General features: G+C 59.0%; 1 pseudogene; it reads left to right on the forward strand.

The window, feature by feature from the left end:
* Positions 1-2,739: 2,739 nt before the first annotated feature.
* On the forward strand, positions 2,740-5,972 carry LOC135279719 (serine/threonine-protein kinase pim-1-like; annotated as a pseudogene).
* Positions 5,973-8,596: the final 2,624 nt, after the last annotated feature.

Raw genomic sequence — 8,596 nt, forward strand, 5'->3', positions numbered from 1 at the left:
CCCGTGCAGCGCTACAGGCTGGGGACAGAGTGGCTGGAGAGCAGCCAGGCAGAAAAGGACCTGAGGGATCAGCTCCTGCCCTGCTGCTCCTTCCCGTCTCCCCCAGGGCCCTTGCAGAGCCCCAGCCATGCTGTTTGCCCCCAGCCTGCCCACGGCCAGCCTGGGGCTGCTCACCCTGGGGCTTTTCTGTGCTGAGCATTGGCCTGGCCGTGTTCTTGAGAGAGCCTGGGCAAGGAGCCTGCAGCCCCCAGGGCCTGGCCTGAGGCATCAGCGCTGCCCCAGCAGTGCCCATGGCCTGTCCCTGCTGCAGCCCCGGCACTGCCACCCCCAGGACTGTGCCCGGCCCCGAGAGCACTCAGGCCCTGCAGCAACACCAGGGCCACCAGGGCAGCGGGGCAGGGCCACGGCAGCAGCACTGGCAACACCAAGTGCTGCTGCTGCTGCTGGGCACAGCTGCCGTGCCAGAACTGATCTGCCCCCAGCTCTGCACACAGACATTGCTGCTGCTGCAGCTCCAGAGATGGCAAGAATAGAGGGATCTCTGGAGAAAACTCTGCTGGGACATCCTTTAGTTCTTCTAAAGTCACTGAGAACACTGCTCCTCATTGTCACAGTCTGTGGCCACAGGGAAGGTGGAGAGAAACAAAGTCAGAAATGGCAGAAACAATCATCTAGCTTGAGGAAGAATATTAAATAAGCAAAACTACAGGGAAATCAAAGAACCAAAGCAAGAGAGCTATAAAAGATAATTTTATTACATAAGCAAAACTACAGGGAAATCAAAGAACCAAAGCAAGAGAGCTATAAAAGATAATTTTATTACAAGTGATTTGCAGAAATTGGCAATCTGTTTAATGCTTCCTAAGATGTCCAGTCATCAGTCTCCACACTGCAGCCCTGAGCTCCTGGTTCCTCAGGCTGTAGATGAGGGGATTCAGGGCTGGAAGCACCATTGAATACAGAACTGACACCAACAGATTCTGGGATGGGGCGGAAATGGAGGAGGGTTTCAGGCAGGCAAATACTGCAGTGCTGAGAAATGCATTTCTCCTGCATTTTTCCTTTTCAGATTCTTTCAGTCATCTCCTGAGAGGTACAGTTTGTTCTGGTGCTTTTCATGAACTGATTGTACTCTTGATTTAGATGGAGACTGTAGAATTGTTTTCAGATGTAGAAGAATCTGAACTGAGCACAGAAACAAACTCCCTGTCAGCCCATTTTCATCTTCTAGATCATTTTCAAGATGTCCTTGGGGGTGTTGGAATGATTATCACACAGCTCTCCACTTCTGGCTGCAGGCTCTAGAGTTTGTTTCTCTGCATTCAGTCAGGCTTCCATTCCCTAAGAGTTCTTGGTAGCCTGTCATGTTTTCTTAGGGTAGAACAGTAATAATGAAAACCTTACCAATGGCGCAACTGCCCAGCCCACAAGGAAAAGAAAAGAACAAGCTGTCAAATTCTTCAAATATTTTTCCTGCTTTGCTGCAAGTGTTGTGCTGCACACACAGTGTGGAAAGCTGCAGTTGGTGGCACACCTTGTGACAGAAGCTGCACCTCGTTCTCCGGGAAGGGTTCTTGGAAAAAGCATACAGGACTGAGGAGAAGATTCTGGAAAAACTGAAAGAGCTTTTAAGAAATTAAATGAAAATTGAAACAATTCAAGACGTTTTTCTCGATTTATTTTTATGCTCCCCTTTTCCATCTTGCACTAGTTGTCCATCCCATTAATTCCAAACAGATCTCACTTCTAAGATCCATGAGTTGGCAAGTTTTAGACATTTTAAGATACCATGACCTACACACAGTTTGGCTTCCCCTGTTTTTCTTGGAAAGCAATGCTGGAGAGGTAAGTGCAGTGTTCAGGGAATGTGCTCTGAGAGTGTTTGACCCTCAGCAGGGACAATGCACAGCAGGGACCGAGGGGATTCCTGAGCCACTGTGCAGGAGTCCAGACTCTGGCTCTTGGCTGAACTCGGCAAAGTTCCCGTGTTTGGACAGGCTCAGGGGCTGCCCTCGGGGAACGTGGGGCTCGGGGCGGGGGCGAGAGGGCAACGGACAAACGGACACGGGGAAAAACGGCCCCGGAGCTTCAGTTGCAGCAGCGGCAGCAGCAGCGGCAGCAGCGGCAGCAGCGGCAGCAGCAGCGACACCGACAGAAGAAACTTTAGATTCCCTTCTCCTCTCCCTCTCCCTCTCCCGCTTCCCCGCACCCCTCCCGCTCTCCCTTTCCTGGCGTCCCTCTCCTCTCCCCGCCTCCCTCTCCCCGTGCCGGGCCGGGCCATGCCCCCGGCCCACCCCCGGCCCCGGGTGGGGCTGCCCCGTGCCCGCCCCCGGCCGTCCCGCCGCCACCTGGCCTCAGACCGGCTCTGGCCGTGCTGGCGCTGGCGCTGCTGGGCGGGGTTCAGTGCCTGGGGCGGCATCGCCGGCTTTTGGCTCAGTCTGGCCCGAGCCCGGCCCCGGCCCCGGCCCCGACGCAGGGTCCAGTCCCGGCCCCGACCCCGGCCTCGGCCCCGGCCCCGACCCCGGCCTCGGCCCCGGCCCCGACCCCGACCCCGACCCCGACCCCGACCCCGACCCCGGCCCCGGCCCCGACTCCTCCCGGGGCCCGCGGAGGACACAGGCGGCGCTGCATCTCCCGCCGCCTCCGCTGGGGCTTGCCCAGCCCGAGCTCCGCCGCTCGGCAGCGCGGCCCCCGGCCCCGCGGCTCCCGGGTCGCGTTCCAAAGAGCGAACGCCGGGGGATGGCCGGGCCGGGGCGGGTGAGGGGCGCTTGGGGGCCGTTGCTGGCCCCGGGCCGAGCGCTGACAGCCGCGTCCCGCCCGCAGGGAAGGCGCAGGAGGCCCTGCAGGAGCGGTACCGGCTGGGCTCGCTGCTGGGGCGTGGAGGATTCGGCAGCGTCTGATCGGGGACGCGGCTCTCGGACGGCACCCCGGTGAGCGGCGGGGCCGGCGGCGGGCGGAGGAGGAGGGGGCGCAGGAGGAGGAGGAGGATGGGGCTGGGCAGGGCGGGCGTTGAGCTCAGCCCGCTGCTCCCCTTGGCTTGCAGGTGGCCATCAAAAGGGTGCCTCGGAACCGCATCTGGCACTGGAGCGAGCTGGTGAGTGAGCCGGGACAGCGGGAGAAGCCGGGCCGTGCCGGGCGGGGATGAGCCGAGCCCCAGCATGGTGGGAGCCACCAGGACATCCCGAGTGAGAGCGGGCGTGGGGCCAGCGCAGGGCGCAGAGCATCCCGGGCTGGCTGAGGGGTTGCCCAGCCCTGGCACGGCATCGGCCCCCACTGACGTGCTCCTCCCGCAGCCCGACGGCACCAGCGCTCCCCTGGAGGTTGTGCTGCTGGACAAGGTGTCCACTGGCTTCCCCGGTGTCATCCAGCTGCTGGAGTGGCTTGAGCTCCCCAGCGACATTGTGATGGTGCTGGAGCGGCCAGAGCAGTCTCAGGACCTCCTGCATTTCATTCAAGCACGGGGGTTGCTGTCCGAGGAGGTGGCGCGGCAGATGTTCCGCCAGGTGCTGGAGGCCGTGCGGCACTGCACCAGCTGCGGGGTCCTGCACCGCGACATCAAACCAGAGAACATCCTGGTTGATCTGGCCACCGGGCAGGCCAAATTGATTGACTTTGGCTGTGGCACCTACCTACAAGAGACAGCCTACACTCACTTTGCAGGTGAGCCTACACAGGGCTGTGCTCCCGCTCCTGGCATCTCATGGCCCAACATGTCACAGCACAAGCTGGCTGTGGCAGCGGGGATTCTCCCTTTTGCTGCCACTCAGGGGACTGAATCTGCAGCTGAGTTGCTTTAGAGCAGGGCTGGGTGGGGAGCCATCTTCCAGCCCTGCTGGCAGCCTTTGCCCACCACTCTGCCCAGGACTGGGGCTGGGCTGGGGCAGCCAGCCTGACAAAAACAGCCGTGGGTGGGGGTAGCAGAGAGGGAGGTCGGAACCTGTGTCCCAGCCGGTTTGTGTGCAGGCAAGAGGAAGGGCTTGGACTTTTCCACTTGCCCTGTTTGTCTTGCCTTTATAATATGTTTGGGGCAGTGCAGGCAGGGAGAATGAGGGCATGGTTTTTCCCCAGCATGCAGTGGGTATTTCCTTTGGATGTCATGGTCAGGCCTAGCCAGGGCTTCCGCTGTCCCCTTCCCACACCAGTGGCTTCTTTTGCAATCCCAAGTTTCTACACCAGTCCCAGATGCTGGTGAGAGGACAGTGGTCACCCTGTGTGCCACTGATGCAGCCCCCGCTCGCCCAGGGATGCTGGGGCCAGGCTGTGGGAGCAGCAGCATCCCCCTGATGAACTCCATCTGTATTCCACAGGAACACCATCATACAGCCCCCCGGAATGGACCCGCTTTGGCTGGTACCATGGCGAGCCAGCTACCATCTGGTCCCTGGGCATCCTGCTGCACGAGATGGTCTGTGGGAAGATGCCTTTCAGGAGGGGCTGGAACTTCAGCTGGGGCCAGCTCTCGCTGCCACAACAGCTCTCTCCAGGTGAATCCTCTTCTCTGGGCATGGGTGCAATACCAGTGCTGGGAGACAGCAGCGAGCTCGGGAGCATCCCGCTCTGGCAGCTGCTGAGGAGGTGGCACATGTCGTGCTCTCCCCCAAAACCAAGAATTGATGGGAAAGTTCAGGCCCAGCTCTGAGCGCATCCAGCATGGCCTGGGCATGGGAATAGTGGGGCAAAGCAGACAGGAGCCTTCTCCAGCTGACGGGCAGTTTCTGGTTTCTCTCCCCAGAGTGCCAAAATCTGATTGGGTGGTGTTTATCCATGCACCCCTTGGCCAGACCCTCATTAGAAGAGGTGTTCTGTCATCCTTGGATGCAGGATATTGATCTGCCCTAGAAGAAGGGAGAGAGCCACAGGCACACTGTGCTGCAGGGCCCTGGTAAGTTACAGCTGCACACATGCCTTGGCAATGAGAAGCAAAGAAAGCCAGCCCGTGTCACTGCACCAGGGTCATGGGATGGGAACATGCAGCCCTTGTGCTGGAGCTGAGCTGCTCTGCCCAGCCCTGGTGGCTGCCATCCAAGCAGGTTTTGCTTGTCCTGGTTCCCTGACAGCTGGGGCCCTGGGCAGTGCCCTGACAGCCTGGTCTCACCCCAGGGAAGGAGAAGGAGCCCCCAGAGAAGCTGTACCGGGTGGGGCTGCTGCTGCAGGAGACAGCGAGGATGACATGAAGGATGACATGAAGGATGACAACCTCTTCCTCAACCTGGCCACCAGCAGTTAAAGGTGATGCACTTTGATTGTGGCACCTTCTTCAAAGCCAAACTCCACAGGGAATTTGCAGATGAGTCCACGCTTGGGGAAATGTTCCCAGATTTGGGCATTGCCCAGCCTGGCTGGGAAGCAAAGGTTCCCCCTTTGCTGAGGCAGATGCAGCTGATCCTTCAGTTGGCTGCCCAGCTGCTTTTGGCAGGGCTGGGGGCATGGGCTGGGGTGGGTACGAAATGGGAGTGGGCTCCTGGTCCTGCCAACAGCCCCCAGCACCCACCGTGCTCCAGGCTGGGGCTGGGGCTGGGGCAGCCAGCCCGACACAAACAAACCCCCATGGTGGGAGCAGAGGTGGGACTCCCAAATCTGTGCACAGGTGGTTTGCTGTGCAGGCAAGGAAGGGCTTGGGCAGCTCCACTGCCCTTGTTTGCTTTGGGATCACGGTTATTGTGGGGGACAGTGCAGGGTGAAGGGAGAAAGCCTGGGCTTTGCTGACACATGGCTGGGTTTCTCCCTGGCATGCAGGGCTTGGGCCTTCCTCAATCCCCTCACAGAGATATGATTTTTACCTTTGTTCTTTTTTCCCTTTTTGTCTGTAATCTATTTTCAACAATTTGTTGTTTGTTTTTCTAGAGGAAGCATTCTGGTTGGTCCAATCTGGATCAAGAAGTTCTTGAGAGCAGCTGCGGCGTGGATGGGCCGTGTCCTTGGAGCAGGCTGAGGACATCGTTTGGGACCAGCTTTTCTTCCAGCCATGGATGGCATGAGGTGGGTCCCCATCTGCTTGGCACGGTGGGATCAGAGCTTTTGGGAGATGGCAGCGAGCACAGGAGCATCCTGCTCTGGGCAGCTGCTGAGCAGGTGGATGTGCCATGGCTGGCTGCAGGCTGGGCACATGTCCTGCCCTCCTGCCCTGCTCCCAAAGGCAGCACTGATGGGCTGCTCTGGGCACTGCTCTGGGCACAGCCAGCATGGCCTGGGCACCACGGGCAGCTGGGACAAGGGGACAGGAGCCCTCAGCTGACGGGCAATTTCTGCTTTCTCTCCTTGCAGCTGGGCTCTGCGGATGCTGAGGCTGCTCTGGGCTCTGCCAAGGCTCTGCTGGAGCTCAGCACCGGGCCGGAATCAGCCAAAGAAGAAATGGTGTCACCTGCAGCACAGACTTGCTTGAGCATTTTGGCAACACAGCTCAAGTTTGCAGAGTGACACCTCCCAAAAATTAAACTTGTTCAATATCTTCTGAAATCAAATCAATCTGGGATGACTCCAAATGACATTTTTCAGCTTGCTCAAGCTGTAGCTCAAGCCCTTCTCTGAACAGTTCTCTCCCCCACCTGCCTTTTACTTCTCAACTGCTCCCTGTTTTCCCCCAGTGAATTCCCAGCCCGTTGCTGTCTCCATCACTTGCTGGCCTTCCTTGTTGCCCCTGACCACAAGGAGGGCTGAGCCCCAGGTTTAGGGACTCATGCTGTCACTAGCTGAGGAGCAGCAATGTTTCAGACGTCCAGTGGGATTTTAGTGTCATTCAGAGCCACACTCCAGCCCTCAGCTCTCCTCACTGCTGAGTTCCCACTCCCTTTTCCTTGTCCTTGCAGCAGGATGAGCTCTGTGAATCCCCTTGAGCCTCCCCACTCTTCCCAGCCCACGCAGCCACCTCAGTGAGGCTGAAGCTGAAGCTTCTCTGTCTCCTCTGGCAGACCAGTCCAGTCCCCTGTGTGGGGAGCCCCAGCCCCAGAGCACAGCACACAGCAGTGCAGTCTGGGCTGGAGCAGCTGCCCTGCAGCCCTGGCTTGGCTGTTTGTGGCAGCTGAATGCTCCCTGTTTCCAGCTGTCCCTGCAGGATGGCCCCAGGGCAGAGCCCAGCCGGGCTCCCACTGCAGCCCCTGGAGCTTGGGGCAGACAGTGCTCCCAGAGCTGAGGTTGATGGGGAGCACCCGGAGCTGTGCCTTGCACTCTGTTGCTGTGTGTCACAGCGCAGGCTGGCTTGTACTGTGTGACTGTACCAGCCCCTGGTGTGACTGACAGGGCCTCGCCCAGTCACATCTCTCCCAAGGCTGCAGCATTTCACTGCCCAGAATCTGAAGGGGCGTAGAGATCAGACCCATGACATTTTCCAGACTGGGTTTTTCAAAGGCTCTTTATAATGAAGGGCTTGAGAATAAGCGCTCTCTGTTTGCAGAGATGAAAATCAGGGTGAGTGGTCTCTTTGTCTCCAACCCACTGCCACCCCCGGGCCAGTGTTAGAGCCACCCAGTCCCTCACCCACCCGCCTCGAGCCTTCCCACTGCCTTGTCCTGTCAGGTCTTCTGCTGCCCCTCATCCCTTCATGGCCTCATCCCCTCAGGGTCTCCCCCAGCCCGGCCAAGCTGCCTGGCAGCAGCGCGGCAGCCCCACAGGAGCTCCAGAGGAGCCCCATCCAGAGGCACCTGGGAGCCCTCAGCAATGCAGCCAGCAGCACACAGGCAGGAGGACATGGATGGCGGTTCCTGCCTGGGACAGGGCTTGTGGCCATCTCCAGGCACCGGTCTAACAGGGATCCCTGCAGCTCCGGCCTCTGCCCACCTGCTCTGTTGGCAGCACAAAGGCTTCAGCAGACCCACCAAAGGCCAAGGGGCTTCTGGCCATTTTATCTGCAACACTGCATGCCTGGGCATCTTGTTGAGCCCAGACACCCTTTTCCCCCTCTTCCCCTATGCCCTGCAGACCCTGGGCAGCAAAAGAAAGCTCCTGGGAGTCTGTTTATTACAACACATCATATATTCATATACTAAAGAAAAAAACAAGAAGAAGAAAAGAATAATCTCAAAGAAATGGAAAATTCCTGCTGGCTCAGGTGAGCCCAGCAGACAGAGCCTCTGGGATCAGCTCTCTGCAGAGCTCCAGCAGCACAGCCAGCCGAGCCCTGACAGACGAGGCCGTGTCCTCCATGCCCTGCGGAATTGATTTTGCAGCCTCTGGAAGATGGAATATCGCCCACTCTGTAGTGCCCGGAGGACATACAATGTTTGAAGTGCTGCATCTGACACGGCACTGCTGATGTCCTCTGTCAGGTGTTCAAGGGCTGAAAGAGAGAGGAACAGAGCAATGGTCAGATCCTGGATCTGCAGGGACCTGAGGAGAGCCCCCTGCTAGGGCCATCCCAGCCCGCGCTAGCCATGGCCGGGAGGGAGCAGGGAGAAACGGGATCAGCCCAAAACTGCTGGCCACGAATGCCCCAATGGCCCTGAAATGTCTGTGTGCTCTGCCCACACTGCCCCTCGTCCGCACAAGGAGCAGAGCCCTCGGCAGCCGGGGCAGGGCTCACAGCTGCCCCCGCCAGCCCCCGCTGCCAGCCCGCTGCCCTCACTCACCGCTGCAGATGAGCTGGAGCTCTTCCCTCTTCCCC

Source organism: Passer domesticus, chromosome 12 (assembly GCF_036417665.1).
Source record: "Passer domesticus isolate bPasDom1 chromosome 12, bPasDom1.hap1, whole genome shotgun sequence".
Classification (NCBI taxonomy): domain Eukaryota; kingdom Metazoa; phylum Chordata; class Aves; order Passeriformes; family Passeridae; genus Passer; species Passer domesticus.